Source organism: Podarcis gaigeae (assembly GCF_964106915.1).
Source record: "Podarcis gaigeae genome assembly, chromosome: 6".
Classification (NCBI taxonomy): domain Eukaryota; kingdom Metazoa; phylum Chordata; class Lepidosauria; order Squamata; family Lacertidae; genus Podarcis; species Podarcis gaigeae.
In genome coordinates, this window is record NC_139682.1 from 34,492,848 (window position 1) to 34,516,370 (window position 23,523).

Below are 23,523 nucleotides of genomic sequence, written 5' to 3' on the forward strand. Positions count from 1 at the left end.
AGGAATAAATCAAAAGGTGTTTTCAGTTTCTGAATTTATTGATCTGCTTTAGAAGCTTACAAGCCTCACCAGACTCATCACTGCAATTTTAAGTGCTGAACTGGCAGTCCTGTATGAAGACTAAATTGAGCATAAGGTACCAAAATTAGGGTAGCTTGGATGCAGCATTTGCTAATGCCTTTGGATTGCCCTGAAGCAGTGGTATGGGTTCATGCCCAGTCTAAATAAATTACTTGGGCATCAGTCCCATTGATATTGTGAAATAGGACTCAGTTCCATGTGATATGTTTAGGACTGGGTTGTGCGAATTATCAAAATAAAGCGGAATATGTTACCAGCGCCATCGCTACAAATCTTGATGTTGTGACCATGTATACTTCTTGATACTACAATTGGAGGTGAGGACTTTGCTGTGGGTGGATACTTCCAAACAACCCTGAAAGGAAAAGATGGAGGAATCCTGTAGAAAAACTAAAACAGGAATGAATATTACAAAGACACGAATACTTATCTGGTAGCTGGCAAGATTATGGGGGGGAAGGGGTGTTATGATTATGTTTAGTTGACTACTAAACATAGTTGTTATGCATCTATGACAACCAATAAAAATATTTAGAAAAGAATATTAAGCAAAGAATGATCCAGCAGTCCTGATCTTATGACGTTACTTCTGCCTACACGTGAAATTCGGGGTGTGAAACTAATTTGAAAAACCACTGTGCGGACTATGGGGCAAAAATTCACAGTTATAAGAACCTTACTTCTTCATCATGAGCCTTCTTAGCATAGAACAACAACAACCAGAAGAAAAAAGGCCAAAAGGAATTTACAATATTATGGAAAGTGCTACTGCAGATTCCGGTTTTGTTGCCTATGACACCTTAATTTTGCTGCGGTATTTTTCTAGTGGATTCTACAGCAGCGATGTTTAGATTAGGTAAGTGTCAAGCTGTTGCTAGTTACTCTAAACAGATAATTAAGTCAATTAGCAAAATAAGGCACTTAATGGGAGAAAGTTATTGATATAAACATTTCGGCAAGCATGTTGCAGAGGGAATTAACTAATGCTAAAGCTGTATTTCACGAACCACTTAATATAATGTGGCCCCAATTACTAGCTTGGAACTAGGGTCAATTATTCCTGTGTTAAATTTGTAGGCTTGCGTGCTGATTCAGCGATTCCTTGTGTTGTAGTATCATACACAAATCAATGGATCAGAGTCATGGAATAATGTTCTTTGCACTAATAAAAAAGGTATCTGTTTCAGTTACAGCTGTGAGAGCTTGTAAATTCCTGACATGACTCCACAGACACCATTTTTATAGCCTTATGGGGGCTGCTGTGTGTGTGTTTTGACTAGATCCCCAGTATCCACCAAGTACAGCCTAGTGGCCTAGTGGAGAAGACCTACACTTAGAATGAAAGAAAAGGGCACTTGGCCCAGGAATTTGTTTTCATCGCTAGCACCTTTTCAAGCACAAACCCACTTTTTATTTCTGTCCATTAGTATTCATTTCAGAAAGAGAGACAGAGACTTTTAATTGTCATTCTTGTTAAACTACTCTACTGTTAGCTCTCTTGGGGTTGCTGATCAGAAGGTTGGCGGTTTGAATCCCCACGATGGGGTGAGCTCCCGTTGCTCTGTCCCCAGCTCCTGCCAACCTAGCAGTTCGAAAACGTGCCAGTGCAAGTAGATAAATAGGTACCACTCCAGCGGGAAGGTAAACCACGTTTCCGTGCACTCTGGTTCCTGTCACGGTGTCCCATTGCGCCAGAAGCAGTTTAGTCATGCTGACCACATGACCCAGAAAGCTGTCTGTGGACAAACGCTGGCTCCCTCGACCTGAAAGCGAGATGAGCGCCCCATCCCCATAGTCACCTTTGACTGGATTTAACCGTCCAGGGGTCCTTTACCTACTATTATTAAGTTGCTTGAATCATGAAAATGACGTGAATCAAATTACAGACACCATAAAAATACTAAAAACAAATATAGTCAATAAAAACCTTAGAAACCCCACATCTTTACAAAATAAAAGACTTTCAGATCTTGCCCTACAAAAGCGGCCACAAATATTTTAAAATTGAGGTAATTTTCTTTTTTTCTTTTTTGCCTAGTGTCTAACAATGGATGAAGATGGTGCCAGGTGGGCTTCCCTGAGGGGGAGCATTCCACAAGCGGAGAGGCATCACCAAGAAGGCTCATTCTCATGTTGCCACCCTCTGGACCTCCCATGGAGGAGGCACACAGAGAAGGGCCTCAGAAGATGATTGCAGGGTCTGGGTTGGTTCATGTTGAAAGAGGTGATCCTTGAAGTATTGAGCTTCTGAACCTCAAAAGGCTTTGGAGGTCAAAACCTGAATTGAGCCCTGAGACTAATTGGTAGCCAGTGCAGTCATGCCAGAATTGGAGTTTTACAATCGGGCAAAGAATGTTGTTTCTGCTACTTTCCTGGTGACTGCCCAGATGCCTTGGGTTACCTTCTCCCTCTTCCTTAGGGTCTCTGTCATTCCCCTTGCTGACCACCTTTTCTTTTTCAAATGCTTAGTTTTTGTTTTGTGTGGACACATCTGTTATGTGATGTCTGGATAGAAAGCCTCTAGATTGCTTACAGGAAAATCGCCCCCAATTTGACCTTCATATCCTCCTTTATGTCCCATTTCACTTCTTATAATGTCACTATTTCATCTATGACAATGGCGGCTCTGCTTAGCCCAGGAATGGTGCCCCACCCTGCTTTATAGCACAATGTATTATTCTATTGTCAACATACAATGCCTGCAGAACATCAACATTTACAGCACACTGCAAAACAGGAATAGCTGCTCTCTGCCATCTTGATCACGCAATGCTTCCTGGTTAAAGTTGTGCCTCCTCTAGTGCTGTCTTCTCTAACTTGCATGAACCTTGAATACAAGTAGCCTAGTAGTGATCTGTCTAGTTGAGTCATGCCATGTGGACATAAAGACATAATGCCAGAGGGCAGCTCAGAAGACTGGCTCTTCCAAATGTCTAGATGGTGTAATTTATGCCAGAGGCAGAAATTAATTTCACTTTCATGCAGCTTTCTTCCATCCATCTTCAGGGGGTAAAGCTGGTTGTTGTTTTTTAAAATAAAAAGCACAAGTAGATTAAATTTCTTTTCTGAAGAGTCCAGGTGATCAAGGTTGACGGAAGGCCACTATAACATAATGATCAGCAAAGGCCAAATGAGCATTCTTTTCTCAGCCTAGATTGCAGACTGCTGGTGGCAAGGATCCATCCATAATTTCCCATTACAGGCATACAATTGCCAACCTTCCGAAACTGTGATGTAAAATAGCATGTCAAGCAACAATCTGAACCCTCAACCCCCTCCTCATAGCCCCATATACTTCTTTCTCTGTAGTATTACAGTCTTATGTCTAGCCAGATTTCACCATATCCTGTAGGGCCAGATGTACTGGCACAGCACATGATATGCCCTATCTTTGGGGATTTAGTTTTGACAAGCGAAGCAGCAGGCCTGGGATGAATGGCATTAGACCATCAAAGTGAATCATTCTGATTCATTTTAGCCTTAGGCTCAGCATTTCAGGAGGAGATGATGTTCCCCAGGCAAAAAACTGTGATGGAGCTATATTGTGTGATGGAATGCAGACTGCCTGTTCCACAAATGGAAAAGCTTCTTCCCTTCACTGAGATCCAGTGGACCTTTCTGTTGGAGATAAGGTGGTGGGGGTGAACGTCTCAGATTCCCGCTTCCCACACTGTATCACTTCATGCTGCTCTGGAAGGTCCCTCAACTATTTAGAGCAGACCTTCAGGAGACGTGAGGGAAAGGATTGCTTCCCTGCCCTCTTCACCTAGCACCAGTGAAAGAACACTGAGTGCAGCTCTGCGTCCAAGCCAAAGGATCTTGTGGCACCCTAAAGACTGGCAAGTTTATTACAGCAGAAGCTCTTGACATGGACTATAGTCCACTTTGCGTCTTCTGTATAGTAATTTGGATATCATTCCTTGACTATAGCGTAGCCATACTGTGTGCGTTTCAGAGTACATTTTGGCTGACCATGTTGAAGAGAGACAAGGCTGTAAATGTTAAACTGAATCTTCTACTTAATAGCACCAGGCGTTTCTGAATACAACTCAAACCAATGAGGAAAATGAAAGAGAAACTACGATAAACAACTCAGGATTGTTATACAGAAAGTGTGTGTGGGGGGGAAAAAACTATTTAGTGGCAGTTGTTCTCTCTGCACAGTCGGTGTTGTTACTTATTCCAACAGTGTGTAGTGACAAATTATGTCCCCAGAGCCTTCTAAAACAGTAGCTGGGGCATCACAAAGTATAGGTGGCTGGACCTCCCACTCTCTAATTCAAGCACCGGCGGGTGGGACCCATGCAATTGGTCCTGCGCTTATGGGTCCCACTTCTAAACACTACTGTTTGCATGGGACAAAGCTGTAGAAATGAGGCTTTCCTAAGAAGAGCCCTTCTGTTCCCATGGTGGCCAATCAGATGATTAGGTGGGGATGCTGCTTCCCAGAGTGGCCATCACATGCCGCCAGGGAAGCCACAAGCAGGGCATGAAGGCAATAATGCTCTCCTTTGTTGCTAGCTAGCAACTGATATATTCAGCAGCATGCTGCTTTTGAACATTGAGGTTGCATATCTTGCTAGAATTACCCTCCATGAACCCCCTTTCACAAGCATCTAAATTACCATGCCCTTAGCACATCTTGCACTGGCGAGTTCCATAAATTACTTACGTTTCGTGCAAAAAAGTACACCCTTTTGTCACTCCTGAATCTTCTGCCATTCGGTTTTACTGGGTGACCCTGAGTTCTAGTATTATTTGAGGGGTGTGTGTGTGTGAGAGAGAGAACTTCTCTTTATTCTTTTTCTTCACTGCATTCATAATTTTATAAACCTCCACTGTAGGCATACTCTGGATGTGATGTGTGTGTCCTTAAATCTAATATCAGAAGCATCCAAAACATAGCAGGTAACATGAATGGATAATCGTGGCTGCAGAGTATACTTACAAATTACCTCCAGAAAAATGTAAAGGGAAATTCATTCTGATATTTCAAACATGGAAATGTACTTGGTATGTAAAGGAGACCTCGGGGATGCTTGTTCCTTGCCCTGTCTCCATTCCACGATGTCTCTGAAGGATGGTTCAAAAAGCCAGCCTGTTTCCTTTGTCATCAGTCACACATGTAGCATTTGGTATGTACCTGCCACGGTGTGTGAGGCCCATTTCCTGAGGCATTGCCAAGAGCACTGATGGGAAATGCTGATTGATCTGAGCACCAGCTTTTACATTCTGATTAGGTACCTGCATCCATTCCAGATAATGAGCTACTCTCTGGGGGTCTGATATGTGCAGACGTGGTCCTGCTATAAAACTACCCAGAATGGAGCTGTTCTGTGGTCATTTAAGTTTCTTTTACACTCCTATTGCTCTCTTCAGTGGCCAAAGTGATGCTCTGGATTGATAGGCGGCTTCTGTACCGACAATAATTGTCTATTGATTTCACACTTTATTGCTGCATCTCCTGTTGCAGTTTGGATGCCTCATGCAATGCTAGGCACACTGCTAGGCTCAGAGCTTTACCTTACAAGAAAGGCTCTACAACAGGGGCTGGCAACATTTTGTTCTGTCAAGGATTGCATTCCCTGGTGTGTGTGTGAGAGGGGGGGGCGAGATCTGTCAGGGGCTGCATTTCGGCTGTGAACAGAGCTCCAGCCAGGAGTAGGAGGGCTCAGAGCAAACAGTGGGAGGTCCACCCCCTCCTCTCTCTGAAAATCTCTTCTGTCTCTCTTTTCCTGACCACCAGTGGGCTGCTGGGAAAGGGACAGAACAGTATTGCCAAAGGTCCAGACTGCTCACTTGCAGAGGGCCAAAGTAGGCCAATTCAGTTTGTATTCAAAAGTGAAACTACCCAATTCACACTTTCTGAAACAGTACACAAACTGAAACAGCCATTTTCCGAAATTCAGACTTTTCTAAACTTTGCAATGCAGATCTCCCACCACGTAATAAGTACAAAATGCATATACTCGGGTAAAGTGTGCATATACTAGAGAAAATAATGTATTTAGGAAACATTGCTTTGCAAATATATATATACTTAGACGCATTACAAACAAACATATATTTGGAGAAATTTGCACTAAAATACTGAATTTTCACGGGGACTTTAAAAAAAAAAGAAGTTTGCAAAGTGATGTGAACATATGGACCAAATTTAAGACTGGAAAAGTGAGAAAGTGAGAGAAAGTGAAATTGACAGAGTTGCCCATCTCAAGCCAAAAGCTGCATAAAATTAGACAAAGGGATGAAGGATTCCCAACTATGCTCTAAAAGGTGCCCAGTGCCCAGCCAAAAATGTCCTCAGGTGAAATTGGCTTGCATGGTTACTGAAGCTACAAAAAGCTCTTCACCCGCTCCATAGGTCTTCAATGTGTAAAAAGCAGTGCTTTTTTTGGTAAGCCCTTTCCCAGGGATTTGTGGCTGTGTTCCTGCAAGAGAAAGAAGGGGAGAAATTTGCTTTGGCTTGCATTTTAATGTGAACCTGCTTAATTTTTGTGGGGTAACCAGCCACATGTAACAAACATGCTTAAGTTTACACACACCAAATGCTGCATGGATTGTCCCATAATCTCAATGTGCTAGTTTGGTCTTGTGAGTTGCTCCCCCAAGCACTGGAATACCCAAAGATGTTGCCTCATTACCATTCACTCTACTTATGGCGTGTTTCCGTTTCACTCTTCCAGGACCGAATGCTGGAATTTCCTTTTAGGGATCACCCTGAAATGCCAGCTAGGCGCTATTTTCAAGAGCTATATTAAGGTTTGTTCTGACCAGTGGAGGGAAGTTGATTTTTGCAGTATTAAAAGTGAATCAGCTTGTTTGCAGAACAAGACAGTCATTTCTGGGTGGACTGAGCTGAGTTAATGACTTTCTGTTAATATCCTCTGCAAGCACATTCCTTATGCCCTGTGGCATTGCAGCTGCAGGGTTCATAAAGGCTCCCAAAAGTCTTTTTTCTGAACATTGCACTTTCCCACTTGAGGTTTAAATTGACACCCATGATTATTGGTCTGCAATCATATATAGGAGCCAATGCTGTGGTTTCATCAGTTGAACACACTCTACAGTGGTTGGACTAGGATTTGAGAAGCCAGGGTTCTTTGGGGTAGCACAGTAACCACAGTCTGAATATAAAAGCTAAAATAGGGAATTTTAGCACAACTAACTTACACTGGGAGTTGGGGCAAGGGAGGGGAATTGGAGATGGCTGGAACATGGCCAATGGAATGGGCAGTGTGGATGCAATAATGTGGGATCCTTGGGGGCAACACCACAGAACTACTGATAAAGTCCAATATAAATTCAAATATAAATAGAGATTCACTATTAATCAGTCAACAACATGTTGCTACATACACCTGTAATGGAACAGCAGCTATGAACAGCTACTCAGAAGTCAGCCTCACTAGGTTTGTTGGGGTTTCTGTCAAGTAAATGTATGGAGGTTCATTTTAGTACAAAAGACCAATACAGCTACTGCTGAGGCAAACATGTGAAAAGAATTCCTTTCTGAGTTTACACACACTCACACCTCCGCCAAGGCCAACAATTTGCTCTCAGACAGCTTATTTTCTAGAAATCATACAATGGGGCAGGGAACCCTTCAATTTCTGATACTACATAGAAGGAAAGCACACTTTTAAAAACCAGGAGAAATAAGGAGGAAATGGATGGGATAGGAAAATGAGGGAGCTTTGGCAGCCCTCATGAGTCGCATAAAATTGAGGTCAGGGCATGCAATAGAGCCAAAAAATGATTTGGCTAATATACATGACTTTCCTTTTTGTCATGTGTATCTGAAGAAGTGTGCATGCACACGAAAGCTCATACCAAGAACTGACTTAGTTGGTCTTTAAGGTGCTACTGGAAGGAATTTTTTTTGTTTTTCCTTTTTGCTGTTCAGGTTCAAGTTTTGTGGACTGTCTTGGATGGAAATTAGTTACATACTTGCAAGTCATACCATTAAAAGAACTTATTTGTAAGACCACAAAAGGCCTACTGTGGTACCTAGTCAAAACAAAAAAAAAATCCTTCCAGTAGCACCTTAAAGACCAACTAAGTTAGTTCTTGGTATGAGCTTTCGTGTGCATGCACACTTCTTCAGATACCTAGGTATGTGGTACCTAGGTTTAAGAACTGTCCTGTTTAAGAACGATTCGGTTTACGAACTCCACAAAACCCGAAATAGTGTCCCAGTTTGGGAACTTTAACTCAGTCTAAGAACAGAATCCGAACGGTGGAAGGGCACCGGTGGTGGGAGGCCTCATTAGGGAAAGCGCGCCTCAGTTTAAGAACAGTTTCAGTTTAAGAATGGACTTCGGGAACAGATTAAGTTCATAAACTGAGGTACCACTGTAATACATTATTAGAATGAAGCCACTAATGGGACCTGTAGGGTTAGTTGTAGGGAATTATATTTTTAGAAATAAGTGTATAAAATGATGACTTATGACAAATGAGTAACCAGGAGAGCTATGCAGTATAAACATGTTAAAAGTGTTAAGCAGTATTTAGAGCCAATAATGTGGCTTCTGATATAATCAGCACATGTCTGAAGGTGTCTTCGGAAACTGGCTGTTTGTAAAAGCTATCAATCAAGTCCTCTCAAAAAATGGTATAAATGCACAATTCCAGTACCCAACATTATGCTTCTAAATGCAGCAGTTCTTTTACTGCCTAACTTACAGAAATATCTGTGCAAGTATCAAGACAAAATAGAAGTACTGGGCTGAAAACAGGTAGTGAGCTTGTGTAAATCATTTGCACACACAGAAATGTGTGTGCATGCGCGTTTATGCCCAGATGTGAGCTGAAAGCTGGCTGGCTGCATCACTCCCTAGGCAGTGTACAGAGAGGCTGATCAGATTTGTAGACTTTTTGTGCATGTGGACCTCTGAGCCGACTCCAGTGTAGCTGCAGTCACCTCATGCCTAGTCGAGGAACAGAATCTCAAACTCCATAGAAACACACAGTCCCTATCTCTGCTGCTAATTGCATATGTGGAGCAGACTGAGGAAGGTGCCAGAGAGCTGGGCTCGGGAACAGAAGCCTGCCTGGTAAGTGAAAGCTCACAAAGTTGCTTTCTTTATTTCTGTTTCCCTTTCATGCTGATAAGAATCCTCTCCTTCCCTTTGCTGACTGTGCCTCAGAAGCTGGTGCAGCTTTGGGGCTGAGACGTGCATTTTTGCTTTCAGATATTTTTCACCGAGGCAGAGACACCCAGCATGTGCTTATGCCTACTTCTTCGAACCAGAGCAAAGGCTTTCTCCATTGTTTTGCAGAATGCAACTGACAAGCTGCTGATTTCCCCTCTTTGCAGATGTTTGCTCTTTAGCATCTTTTTTTGCTTCGCAAAACTACTGCTGGAGCAGCAGCGTGTGTGTAATTCTCGTCACAGATAGATTGATGTGCACATGTGAGCCTGTTAATCTCATTTCCCCATATGATTGCTCATTTAACTTTCTGTTTGAGTCCATGCTTCCTTTCATATACCCCCCTCCGCTTTAATGTTTTCGCTGTTTACATTTCTGGGTGTTATCCTGTACTACTTCTCTTTTTGCCTTCTTTGTGTGCCTTCTCGCACTGCCAAGCTCTGATGTTTCTACTCTCCCCACCCCACCTCCCACCCCCGCCGCAATTCCATATCAGACCCTGAGATCAGTGTAATTTCTATCTGGGAATTGTGGAAGCCCCCAACTTGCTTATTTAAGAGATCTAATCCTTTTGCTTTGTTGAACTCATGGATATAATCGCCAACAATAATAATCGTAATCTGGGTTGGGGAAAGATAGGGCTTTGTCTGTTGCACGCTCTCTGCTTAATTATACTTAAACACTGCAAAATCATATCCTGTTGGGACTGAGAAGCGGGGAGGAAGGGGGGAGCTATTGTGGAAGAGATTTCAGATGGGCTGGAGATAACTCTCTCGGGAGTGGTAAGCGCATGGAAGCCAGCGGATGCTAATTGGTGCTACCTTGAAATTGAGTTCCATTTGTTATGCTACAGCATGTTAATGTTTGACAACATTGTAGAAAACTGAGCAGCCAGCACGGCAGGCTGGGTGCCAGGAGCCCAGCTCTTAGCACAAGCGGTCTTCAGGATATTGCTCTGGACGGAATCCAGGGTGTTTGTTCCCCCAGGTGAAGTGCAAAAATTCTACGCTGTTCTAAGTGCTTAGGAATCTGACCATGTAAAATCCCCCCGCCTCTTCTTCGTAAACTTGGAAGGAGATGCAGATCTGCACTTTAAACTGAATCAATAGACCAGTCCATCAATTGCTTTCTTAAATTTCCTTCCCCCCTCCTCCTCCCCCATCAAGTGGTGCAGCTCTTCTGTCAGATGCATGACCCAGAATTACCTGACCCGAGCGTTGAACCTGATCACTGTAGCTGTTTGGTTTAATGGGATTTTATGGTGCATGGCATTCTGTGACTTGGGTCATTGGTGGAGAGGCGGCGGGGTGGGGGGTGGGGGAGAAGGTGCTTGCCATTTGCCTGCAAAATCTCTGGGATCAGAGACTTATGCATGCCTGTGAAAATGGTTGCTGTGCATTACATTCTAAGGGTGAGACCTCTCCTTTTTTTGCAAGCTAATGGATACAAAAGGCATACCAAACAACACAGGAACAGAGCCTCCTCCTCACTCATCCAGCTGAGCTCAAGTGACAGCTCCAGCTCTGCTTCACAGACAAAGAGCATTACCAGGGCACGCAATGATGATTCTTCACTTAAGGGCTTGAGATGCAACAAGGGATTAAGGAAAGTGCCACCCCCAGTTCCCATGGAGGGTGGAGCCTTTCCCCCATCAATGGATGGCAAAAAGCCAGTTTAAATAATGATGATGCTGTTCCCTAGAGAGAACAGTAGCAGAGGAGGGCAGGGCTCCTGCACCTTTTATTAGCTGTGCAGAAGATGGGATTTTAGCAGTCAGTGGTAAGAAAAACTTCACTTGCTGACACGTCTTCTTCTGCACTCTTTCTAAAGGAACTGATGTGCTGTTTTTCTCTAGACACCTGCTTACTCTACTGACCCAGTGAGTACTTTTCATGGTGCCGGCCCTACAGTTAGGCAAAGGGACGAAGTCAACTCAGATAGCTGATTATGGGAGACATGAAAAGGCAGCAAATGGACAAGTTGTCAGTAGTATTATTACAAAACACTTGTAGAATTTTCTGTCTCAGGTGACAAAACAATTTAGCTGATGTTACACCTTACTTTGGAGAGGCGGGAACCATTTGCTGCTCCACCTCAAACACCAAAATGTCTCGGGCCAACCCTGACTTCTTAGGACCTTGGAGATTCTTGAATTTGACAGACAGGATGAAGGATCAGTTAAATCCGATGAAGACATACCGTGAATGCCTTACCCCTAGGATGCCTTATCACTCTGGGCATTGTACTTGGCTGCTCAACATGGCCTGGTTGCTTGACCTTTTCTCCCAGACTGCAGTCATACTGATAGGTCTTCAGTTAGGCCATTAAAAAAAAAACCCCAGTGTGTTTTAAAGATTTCTTCAATACAGTATCAAAAGAAAAATCAGTGTAAGAGCTATAGCAATGTTAGCAATGCAGGATAAATGGGTACTCTCTGTTTAGAAACAACAGAAACTTATGCCTTTGGCATACACCCCTAAGGCATTTATTATAATAGTCAGAGTTTTGAACCAGAAAGACAAGTGCTCTTGAGGAGTAATCACAGGTGGTGTGAGGGCTGCCCCCTGTCTTTCCTAAATTACACCTTTGAGGCTCATCATCTTTCCTGTCTCTTCTTTCTTAGCAATGGTTTGGTGCCTTTCATAGCAACGTGACAGCTTTCCACATAATTCATCTCCTTGCCAGGCCAGGAAAAGCTTTACTTGGGATTTCAACCTGCCACACACCTGTTAAAGGCACAAAAAAGTCCTTCAAGGACAAATAACTCTGGACAACCAAAAGTTCTTTCCAGCTTTCATATAACTCTGGGGTCTAGGATTGGGGTTAGGTTCCCAGGCTTGGTGCTAAGAAAGAAAGAAAGAAAGAAAGAAAGAAAGAAAGAAAGAAAGAAAGAGTGAGCTTTGATGGCTAAACCCCATTAGATCTTGTATTGAGGTACAGTACTGGAAAGAACTGAAATCATTGATCCTGAGTCACAAATTGTATAGTACTGAGGCATTAATGAATTCATAGTAATAATTCCCTCTAATTGCAAAGACAGTAAATCTGTACAGACCAGCAATAGGGCTGTATCCTAGTTTTGGCCCAAACCTGGATCCCAGACTGAAATAGGCCGCTTCAGGCTCAGGCTGGATTGAGTTGACTGCCCCGGATCAACCCAGGTCATCTCAGCTCAGCTCAACTCAGCTCATCCAAAGTGATGTGGAGCTGTCAGGAGGTGGGGCAGTCAGGCAGCTGCAGGGGTCAGGAAGGAGAAGGAGAAACAGGCAGCCCCCACAAGGTTTAGGGCACTGAAACAAAGCCACTCAACAAGATAAGGGTGTCTGTATAGATGGCTTCTTTAAGAGCCTAAAACCTCCCTCAACAAGACTAGTGCATGTATGAAGTCCACCTGTTGGAGCAGAACTGGTTAGAATCAGTGACAAAAGAGAGAAATGGTGTCAATGCAGTGGGTAGAGTGCTGGATTAGGGTCTGGAAAACATGAGTTCAAATCTTCACTCAGCCATGAAGCTCTTGGGTCAGTCAGCTTCTCTCAGCCTAACATACCTCACAGGTTGGGAGAATGAAATGGGCAGGAGGAGGACCATGTAGACCACCTCAGGCTCCTTCGGAAAGGAAAGGTGGGATAGAAATGTAACAATAAATAAATTACAGCAAGTGGAGGGGAAAATAAGAACTCTACCCAATAGCATTGGAAGGAGGTGGCCACCCCGCATAGCTGTACTGTGCAGGTTTGCAGGGATCCTGGCATCCTGCCTGATGCATGGCGCTTGAGTGCCCAGATTCAGGGCTGACTATACAACTAGCTACACCTCTTTGTTACAGCACAAGGCAGGGAGATGAAAACCTCCAGTGGTGCTGCACCAGTTGGGAGCCACTGCAATTGTCCTCATTCAATGCCATAAGAACAGCCATTCTGGATCAGACCAAAAGTTTTTCTAATCCAGCATCCTGTTACTCACTACCACCAACCAGATGACAATGGGAATCCCCCAATGGGGGGGGGGACATGCGGGCGACACTGCTGTTCTCCAATTTGCACACAGCTCTTTTGAGTCCTTTCCTGAAATGAAACCTTAGACAGATCAGCACAAGAAATGGGAAATCTTTCTTTGCTTCCATCAGCCTGGGTCGCTTTCTTCTGAATGCTCTTGATGTCAGCCTGGTCCCAGAGGACGCAGCTACATGCAGGCCTGTTTGCCATGAAGAGGCAGGTGGGAGGGGGAGTCGGAGTTAAACATCCGCATTCAAAGTTAGTCAGCCTCTTAGAAGTTTACCAGACTAAGCTGGCTAGGTGCTGGCAATCTGTGGACAATTTGGAAGCAGCTGTCTAACTCCGGCAGGGATTGAGCCATGTGTATTCATCATTATTGAGTCATTTACAGATGTTGCTACAATGCATTATGGCAAAATGTCGGGAGGTTAGCACACAGCCACAAACTATAATTATGCTCAGCATGGCTTATAATAGCTTATTAGATTGTCATCTGTTAAGCGTAAAGCATTGACAACTGTTACTACCACATTTATAATGCCCCAGAGAGCTACTGATTAAGGCACAAAGCATCCTGATTATCATGAAGGGAATTTGGGTTCTCATGGGGGAAACTGATTTCTGCCATCCTGCTTTTTATAGAGAGCTTGTTGTTTGGTGTGCGGCAAAAGGCAAATACCCTTTTGCCCAGGGCAGGGAATGGTCAGAGGCTATAGAGGCCTGGCTCAAGGATGGGAAGTAAATGTCTTTGATCCAAGTTCATTGCACCCTAGCACTGATCATCTCTCTCTCTCTCTCTCTCTGTCTCTCTCTCTCTCTCTCTCTCTGTGTGTGTGTGTGTGTGTGAGAGAGAGAGAGAGAGAGAGAGAGAGAGAGAGAGAGAGAAACACTCAAAATAGTAGCATACCAACGAAAACAGTCGTTCACAAGCACAATGTGACATAGCCAAGGCACTGGATCAGATCTTTGCCTCATCAAAAAATCAAGTGAAAATTGGCCTTCAGCCTTGCCATAATGAGATTGATTTTTTTAGCTACACTATATATTATTTATTAGTAGCAAAATGCCCTTCATTACGATGGGTGGAATGGGAGCATATAAGTGTGCATGAAAGGAAGACTTGTGGGCTTCAGTCTACCAGCCTCTAGGTGCACAGAGACACATTGCACCCTGTGAAGGGATCTCTGTGAGGGAGAGTCAGGCCTTGCAGGATCAGGAATGAAAGGTAGGCTTTGCCTTCACCGTCACATGGTCCTCAAGTGCTAAACTTTACTTTTCTTGTAAGTGTGAATGGCAAATGTTCACGTTTGTAGAATAAAATAAAGGGATACCATTGGGACAACACTGGGGAGAGGGAACGAATTTCTTTTCTACCCAGGTGACCTCAGCTTCTACCTCCTTCCGTCTGCACAGTCCCATCCTGGGTTCTGTAAAGTCAGACAAAATGTTAGATGAATGGGATGGAACGTTGACAGCTGGCTTTCATTCATAGATAGATAGATGATAGATAGATAGATAGATAGATAGATAGATAGATAGATAGATAGATAGATAGATGATAGATGATAGATGATAGATGATAGATGATAGATGATAGATGATAGATGATAGATGATAGATAGATGATAGATGATAGATAGATAGATAGATAGATGATAGATAGATAGATAGATAGATAGATAGATAGATAGATAGATGGTAGATAGATATAGATGGTACTGTTCTTCTATAGAGCATGATGCTTCCATTCTCTGAGAAGGAAGGTCTCCACCACATTTTGAACAATGCTCAGAGAAGCGCCAGGTGTTCATGGCACTATTCACTGTGTTATAGCATGGCTGCTGACTTGCTTAAATTTAAATTTCTAGCTCAATATCCATATCTGCATGTGGAAAGTAATTGCTTTCCAGTCCTTACAGAATCTATAGGTATATGAACAGAGCCAAAAGGCTAAGGAAAAAGCTGAGAACCATCATATTTCCTATCCCTCATACCAAGAACAACGTTAGATCTCATTGGGATTTAATTGGATGCAAAGTACAATAATAGGCTTATGAATCTTGACTATTTCCCATTTCTAACCCCCACCCACCTACAAATGTATATTCTGCTGAGTTGATAAATGGTTTATTTTGCATCCTGCTGCCTGTTTTTGCACTTTGTATTTGGATAGGAGGATTTTATTTTATTTTTAGCCTGGGGTTTCTTTCTCCAGTAAATCTGAGAGTATTTTCCTCTTTCTTTTTCTTTCCACCTCACCCATGATGTGATATAGAATTTATATGAACACATTAAGATGTGCTGCCTACCGGTCATAGTGTAGTGATCTATAGAAAGAGAACAAAGCACAACACTGCCTTTTACTAGGCACAACAATGAGTGAGACTATCAGTCAACTATATCTATTGGGATGATTATCTCTGGAACCTGAGCACACTTGAGCTCTTTCCTGACAAAAATCCCTATGATGGGAACTTCTGTGTGACAGAGAGCAATTCAACAACTGTGCCATATGGACAATATAAGGCAAAACATCATTTAGGAATGGAGTGCATTCCTAAACACCCTTCCTACCATACACATACAGTATATATTAAAAGAGTTTCAAACTGGTTAGTGAAGATCCTTGAGAATAAAGGCAGAGTTATTTTATCTTTTTTTAAAAAAATAGGTAACTGTTTACTCTACATTATGTTTAAAACAGGAGTCCCACACTATTTTTTTGTAAACATGAAAGCAATATTGGCCATGCCTTATGAAAATGGTTGCTTGTTGAATAAGAGCAAGGGCAACTGATGGTAATTTAACTGAATAAGCCTTTTTCAGTACAATCACTGACACTTGCCCTTGCTTTTACTTGCCCTCATTTGACCTCGCTGACATGCAAAATCTGATTGGCTGTGATCTCAGGGGGAGTTCATCACATGTTCCAAGAATAGGTAGGGGAGTTTTGGGGCAATGTGAGCTATCCCTGCCCGCCGCTGCTGCAACAGGGGTTGGGGTGGACTGGGCAGTGGCTAATGACTTGAACATGTGACCTGTTTTGAATGTCTGGGCCCCCTTTTATTTAGCAGCAGCATCACATCAGGCACATGATATGGTCCCCTTAACTCACACGACTGGACTGAGTCACTCTTATGACTAATTTAGGGATCTGAAGCAGCAGCCAAGAGAAACAATGTTGCTGAACATGATTGGGGGGAAATGAATACAGTATGCTTACAATCTAAAGTTAATTAGAGTGCCCATTCCATTCATGGAAGGGACTGAGATCCACCAGAGGCTGCTGATGGAGGAAGTTACAGGTAAGGTGTATGTGGGAGGGGAATAAATGACTTTTTTGCAGCCACCTCCCATGTAGAAAGTCCCCTGTAAGATATCATCTTTAGTTAAAAGACATTCAGTCAGTCCATGGTCAGTGCTGATCCCATAGCCAAGACAAAGGAAGAGGCCCTGTGATTGAAGGAAACACCCACATCTGCATAGGGCTATCTACATCAGGAACCACAGATGTCATAAAACCAATCCCAATATTTTTTCTTACAGATGCAGGGGTCCAATTAAAGAGTTAGTCATAGACAGTCAGAGTCGTCTCCCCCTGGGAGTAATGTAGGCATATGATTAAGTACATCACACTTATCACTGGGAAGATAGAGGACAATCAATGTTACCCCCTGTCTGTGGGAGATTCCTAAGTGAAAGTGGAGAGAATAAGGAATTTATCAAGGGTCGTCTTGCTTCCCACTTCAGGGATGAAATGTGTAACGACATTAATGATTTGCCTTGGAAGGGAAGAGTTCAGATTGACTCTCATGGTGGCTGTTAAAAGCCAAATTGGATGAGCCCTCCTGGGGAGGAAAAGCCTAACTTTCTAATGCCGTTTTTCTCAGCTGCCAGCCACATCCAGTCTGAAGGTTCTGTGAGAGATGAGGAGCACAAAAATACAATACTGTACAGAATAATCCATTACCTCATGCATCTTAACTCTGCTGCATAATTACAGTGGCAACTCTGAGCTAATATTGCTTTGCTGGATCCCTGATTAGGCATTCAGGATTCTTCAGCTGTGGTTTGCCTGTGGGGAACCCTTTAAGGAAACGGCAGTTCTCTTCAGGCATTCCAGATGCATGCAAGAGGAACTTCAAGCCTTCCATGAGTTGCAGAGTGAATTTCTGAAGCAGGGAACCTCCTGGACTCATGGAAGCTCCTTTGCCGTTAAGATGAGGGTTCTAAATTGTGATGGGCAAATCTGTCGATTTCTGTTTCTCCCAGTTCATCATTTGCCCAATCTTGAGTTCAGTTCTCTATGGACCTGAACTCTACTTAAGTTCAGTTCTCCATATTTCCAGATAAGTGTGCAACTTTTTTTTTAAAGTCCTCATATGTGCTTCCCCCCAATACGCACATTCTAGTATGCAGTTTTTACTAATGCATACATTTCTTTTGCAAGCCATTTCCCCTAACATAATGCATTTTGTGTGTGCCATTTTCACTAATACATGCATTTATCTGCACACTTCATCCCAGCATGTGCATTTTTGTACACATTGCTTGACTGGAGAACTACACTGTAAAGTTTGGAGAACTGTGAATTTCAAAGGATGGCAGTGTTTCGACTCGCATATAGTTTTGGAAAGTATGAATTAGGTAGGTTTGCCCGTAGATGTGAACTGATTTGACTTTATCTCCCATCCTAGTTGTAAATCAAATGGGGGCCTCTGCACAAATACAAGAGGGTCCCCACTTCAGAAGTTCACCATCCAACTCATGGAGGGCGACAGGGACAACAATGGGAGCAGAGCTCAGGCTGCTGTTTTTGCACACAAGCAGAATGTCAGAGCAGGAGTTGGGTTCCAAACATGTTACAGGTGTCTTGAATGAGGCAACCTTGCAGTAAAATCCTTTCTTCTAGGGCCAGACTCCAGGTTGCCTCCAGGAGGAATTCAAGCACAAATCAGAAATTTAGGTTTTTGCAATTAAAATGGATTAAAGGGCAACAGATCCTTTTAAAAATGACTTTTTGCAGTTGGGGGAATGATGGGAAAGGCACTGAAAAGTATGGGATGAAAAATGATTAATGGGAAGACATATAAGCAATCAGGATGAATGGTCTTTGCCTCAAACAAATCAGAACAAATGGTCGATGTGGACTAGCCTTTGTCTAAGTTTTGTGCACGCAAATCAGGATGAATGCTCAGTAAACAGCTCGCCTGCAGAGTGGATTCTTCTTCTTGACTATCCTGTCCCTTAGTTCAGTTCTTTATTAATCATAATGAGTTAGTCAACCACTGTCCCTACAGTATCTTCAAGCTTTCTTGAGGTGTTTCCTTTTCAGCTGTCCTACAGAGAATTTGTTATTTGCTACTGCTGCTGCTTCTTTTAAAAAAAGCTTCGATGCAAAAGGCTGGTTGGCAAGAAGCCCCCTCAGGTGCTGGTGTGTTTATGGTGTCTAAATAGGAGCAGGCAGACAGTTTAGCGGGCTTGCTGCTCTATTCTTCTCCTTACAATAGTAGAAATCCAGACTGAAAAGAAAGCAGGTGTGTGCTACACAGGGGGGAGAGACCCTTATTTCTTTTGCTCTGGAGGTGGGGAGGGAGCAACAAAGCAGGGACATTCATAAGGCAGGAATGAGATGGGAAGAACACTGGAAGGAGGCATTGGCCCAGTGTGGTGATTGGAAAGGTGTTGTGGTTCAGGTCTTTAGCTAGAATAATGCGAGGACTAGAGGGGAATATTATTGAATAGGAAAGTTTGTGTGAAAGGCTGTAGCGGTAGCACACTGAATCTATTGAAGAAATAATCTAATTGCCCCTTTTTGCAAATTGCTTTGTTGCCTTCCATAATTCCCCTCTTCCCACTTCACATTTATTGGTGTTTGGCATATAACTGAGCTGCAGTTTTTTATTTCCCAGGGCAAATTACTTGCTTAATTCGAAGCTGTATAACTAAAACATTTGAGAGTGTGTTCCTTCCAATAGGCTGTGAAACTCTTACCCCTCTTCTTACCAAGAGAATCATGCAGAGATTGTCACATACACACAGAGATATTCTTTTGGATGCTGTCCCTAACTTACTCACACGCATACTCATCTTCTGTTGCATAACAGTTGCATAAGGTCATATGACACATAAGAACAGCTTTACTGGGTTAGATCAATAAGCACATCTTGTGCACTTTTCAGACAGATGCAATTAACAGGGGCTCCTGCCTCTGACTAAGACTGTTCTTATTTTATTTCTTTCCATTATTTATTTTAAATGCTTTTGTGCCACCTTGCAAGACAAACAGCCCCTTCAATCCACATTTTTCATCTGTAGCTATATCTGCATATATCTACACACATGCAAGTACACACATGGCTGCCACCCCTGCTCATGTTGCTCAACAAGCCTGCCAAACCTCCCACATTATTGCCAACCCCTAAACCACTTGCAAACCCTTTATATCTCATCTAAACCTCCACATCCCTTCCCTGCTCCTTCAACCTCTGCTACCCCCACCCCATTGCCAACCTTCATCCCCCACAGTTTGCTCCAAACTCCCTCACCCACAACCCTCACAGATCAGTCATAAGTTTGCACAGCCACTGCCACTCATTTTCTCTCCTCTCCATGCTGCTAACAGAAAGAAATGGGTAGTGGCATGGGGCAAAGGAAAAACACTTGTGCCTCATCAGTCCCCTCTCTTCCATGAATGGGATATTGTGATGAATTGGGAGTGGGGTGGGGGAGAGTTCATGGCACACGGTGGGCAGCAGTGACAATGATAATCACGGGGAGTAAATGAAAGCCTGCAGGCCACCGAACTGCTAGGACACCTGCCCATTTGGACTCTGGGCTTCCCTTGCCCTTTTGTGTCTGCATGCAGGTATGTGGGTGGGTGGGGGTGACATGGGGAAAAGGGTAAGGCTTGCTCATTGGCACTGCTAGTCTGCCTGCTTAGTAGCTCCACCTGCTGTGTCACGCTGCAGTTCCTGTGGCTTTGTAGCAAAGGTCATGCAAACTTGTTTCCTTATAACAATATTATATAGTAAGATATCTATCATCTATCTATCTATCTATCTATCTATCTATCTATCTATCTATCTATCTATCTATCATCTATCTATCATCTATCTATCATCTATCTATCTATCTATCTATCTATCTATCTATCTATCTATCTATCTATCATCTATCTATCTATCTATCTATCTATCTATCTATCTATCATCATCATCTATCTATCTATCTATATCTATCATCTATCATCATCTATATCTATCTATCTATCTATCTATCTATCTATCTATCTATCTATCTATCATCTATCTATCTATCTATCTATCTATCTATCTATCTATCTATCATATATCTATCATCTATCTATCTATCATCTATCTATCTATCTATCTATCTATCTATCTATCTATCTATCTATCATCTATCTATCTATCTCTATCTATCATCTATCTATCTATCATCTCTTAGGGCCCAAGGATGTAGTTGCAGGTAGTCTTTGAAATATCCTGTTTAGGGCTTCAAAAGGTAATCACCAACCACGCAGAATTGTCGTTATGTACTCTGGTCACTTAGACCCCACAAGCAATGAAGCAGCTGCAGTTTGCACCAACCAGAGGTTCAAACCATCTTGGAAGGCAGCCTTGCGTATAACATATTATGGTAGTCCAGTCTGGATGTGCCCAGGGGATGAATACCTGTAGCAGGGTCTTTCCCCCGCTACTTAGGGAAGCACCTAATGAATTAGCAGAAGCTAATAAAAGGCAGTCCTGGCAATGAAGCTGATAAAAGGCACCTTCTTAAAGCCAGAAGCACCCCCCAAGCTGTGCTATTTGACTTTTCTTTGGGGGGGAGGGCATCCAGTTATGGATGATGCAAGAGGAAAATCTATAAGAGAATATCACAATGATAGAGTATGCATTTTTTAAAAAAATACTGGCTGTGTCATAATCATGATAATTAATATGTTTTCCTGCTTGTTTGGTCAAAAGTCACCGTTGTTCCCATTCTCCATGAATTTTGAACCAAAATATATTAATGCTGCATAGATCCTGCCTTCAGTTTCTTGAATGTTTCCATCCCTGGTAAAAATGGCCTCCATTTTTCTACTTCATTATCAAGGTGCTCCAGGATTTCTTTATGGTTTCAGTGTGTGTGGAGTTTTGAGCTTGCCTTACAGTAGTTGTGAGATGGCTGAGGGTAGCCTGCATGTTTTCCTTTCCATTAAACATTTTTCCCGCACTCTGTAGCCTCCCTGGATGTCTGCACCTCCTGATCTGAAAAAGAGCCCATGAGAAGACTTATCTCATGATGTCTTCCCCTGGGCTTTAACTGAAGTGTGGATACCCACAAAAGCTGTGGAGCACAGATCAGCAGAGAGACAATGTGTCTAGAATGAAAGAACAATGACGAAAACCCCTCAGCCACCTTGAAAGTAAGGTGTACACACACACACACACACACACACACACACACACACACACCCCTCTTCATTTCATCCATAAGAATTTCACCCCCAAAATCCTTCTTTTTTGATAATTTCAAATGCAATTTCTTACTTATTAATTGATGGAGAATGGTAAAATAAAAATGATGATGATGATGATGATGATGATAGGAGAAATGTTTGGCACAGCAGTAGAATACATTAAATGCCACCATCTTGTGACATTGAGTTTCACGGATGTGCTGCATTATAATCCCTTTTGTTTGCTTTGCTCCCTGAGTTTATTACATTTCTTCAGTGACCTAATTCTTGTATTAGAATGATACCAAATAAAAGAAGCACTATTAGAAACTAGATTGGTTCCGCTGCTGCACCTGTGCAACTCTGACCTTGCTGCCCTCCCATCCCTCCTTGTCCAAATACGTGGCAGTGATGCTCCTGCTGGGAGACCATTGGTTGGTCTGGTTCTGCCTCACCTGCCATACTGGATGAGTTGTTTCGGGTGCCGCCTTCCCAGTTCCAACTCCCTAGCAATTCCTTTCTTTATTCTTTCAAGGCTGAACAGTAAAGAGTGTCCTGTTCCTTTTGCTCTTTTTTTGTGCTTGTTGTAGATGCTACATAAATTCTTAGTAATAATGATGATGGTAATGATACTCTGTATAATGCTGTGAATTCCAAAAAGGGAATTAAAAGTACATTTTTAAGTCTCCTATTTAAAAGCCACCCAGGACTTCTTAAGAATATGTTGGAACCTGGTGCAGGGCTTTCTGGGGGGATTCTGCCAGCCTTTGCTAGGCAGAAAGCTAGACTAATGAAATTTTCTAAATGCCCTGACCTTAATACTCATTAAGCTATGAATTTGCAAACTGTGGCTTTTCCAGTGGTTCACACACTTTCTCCTCAGTGCTTTAGGCATGTGACTCACATGCTAAATTCAAGATTCTCCACCTACAGACTTCAGGAGTAAAGCCATATTCAGTCTTTCATAAAATGTATTCCAGTCCCAGAGGCATAGATTCTTTGTGGAGCATAACAGCATGGCTGTGTTGACATATGTGGATGGAGATTTTTAGGTGGGCTTTTGTACATGATGCTTTCCAATGAAGGTATTAATCTCATAATAAGATGGAAGTGGTCTTGGGATAAAATAAGTCAGCAAATAATGAGAACGAAAGAAACTGTTCAGAAATAGTCCACAGCCACAAGGTTCACAGCCAGTGGAGCTTTTAAAAGGACACAGATCATGCTAGTATGTATCTTTTAAAAAATAAAATAAAAATTTCCCACCTCAAGCTACTCAAGCTTCTTCTTCATTCTTCCTGGATTAGCTTTATAGTTGATCTCTGGGAATGGTATGCAGTGCTGGTCAAAGAAATTTTGGCACCTGAGGCAGCAAAGCACAAAATGGTATTCCTGCTGCCAGTTGAGATGAGAGAGGTGAATGAAGATCAGCATCAGTATGAAAGGGGAAAGTGAACATCAGAGCCTGGAAATCAAAGGGGAGAGTGAAGATCAGCCTAGGAACAAAAGGGGAAAGTGGAGATCAGCTTTGGAATGAGAGGAGATGGCGGTAGTACAGGAGGAAGCGACAGCAGAGGCAGCAGATGGCAGATTTGCTAGGGGTTCTGATCTGCTGCCTAGTGAGGCTTCCTCACCCAGCTTCATAGGTGAACTGGCCCTGATGATACCCCACCACAGTGCTATATAGTCAGATTTGGCCTTGTGATAGCATCCCAAGCAAACAATGTCAAGTGAAATTGAAGGTAATGGCAAGTGAGAGAAATGTAAATAAGGAATTTTTTTTAAATGAGTGCTGTAAAGGGGAGGTCTTTTTCAGCACCACTGA

At 42.7% G+C, this 23,523-nt stretch overlaps 2 protein-coding genes across 5 annotated transcripts in view; both read left to right on the forward strand.

Annotated features, from left to right (window-relative positions):
* Positions 1–4,208, forward strand: part of BCAS2 (BCAS2 pre-mRNA processing factor) — a 178,469-nt gene extending 174,261 nt beyond the window's left edge. Inside the window, exon 8 of the transcript XR_014566058.1 lies at positions 4,191–4,208. The gene's annotated coding sequence lies outside the window, so the exon portion shown is untranslated. The remainder of the gene's footprint in view (positions 1–4,190) is intronic.
* SYT6 (synaptotagmin 6) overlaps positions 1–23,523 on the forward strand; it is a 139,039-nt gene that overhangs the window by 10,313 nt on the left and 105,203 nt on the right. For 2 of the 4 annotated variants that reach the window (XM_083746039.1, XM_083746040.1), the window contains exon 1: positions 8,909–9,140. The exons of the other annotated variants lie outside the window; for them this stretch is intronic. The gene's annotated coding sequence lies outside the window, so the exon portion shown is untranslated. Of the gene's footprint in view, positions 1–8,908; positions 9,141–23,523 lie in introns of those variants that run through there. 4 annotated transcript variants of the gene reach the window in all.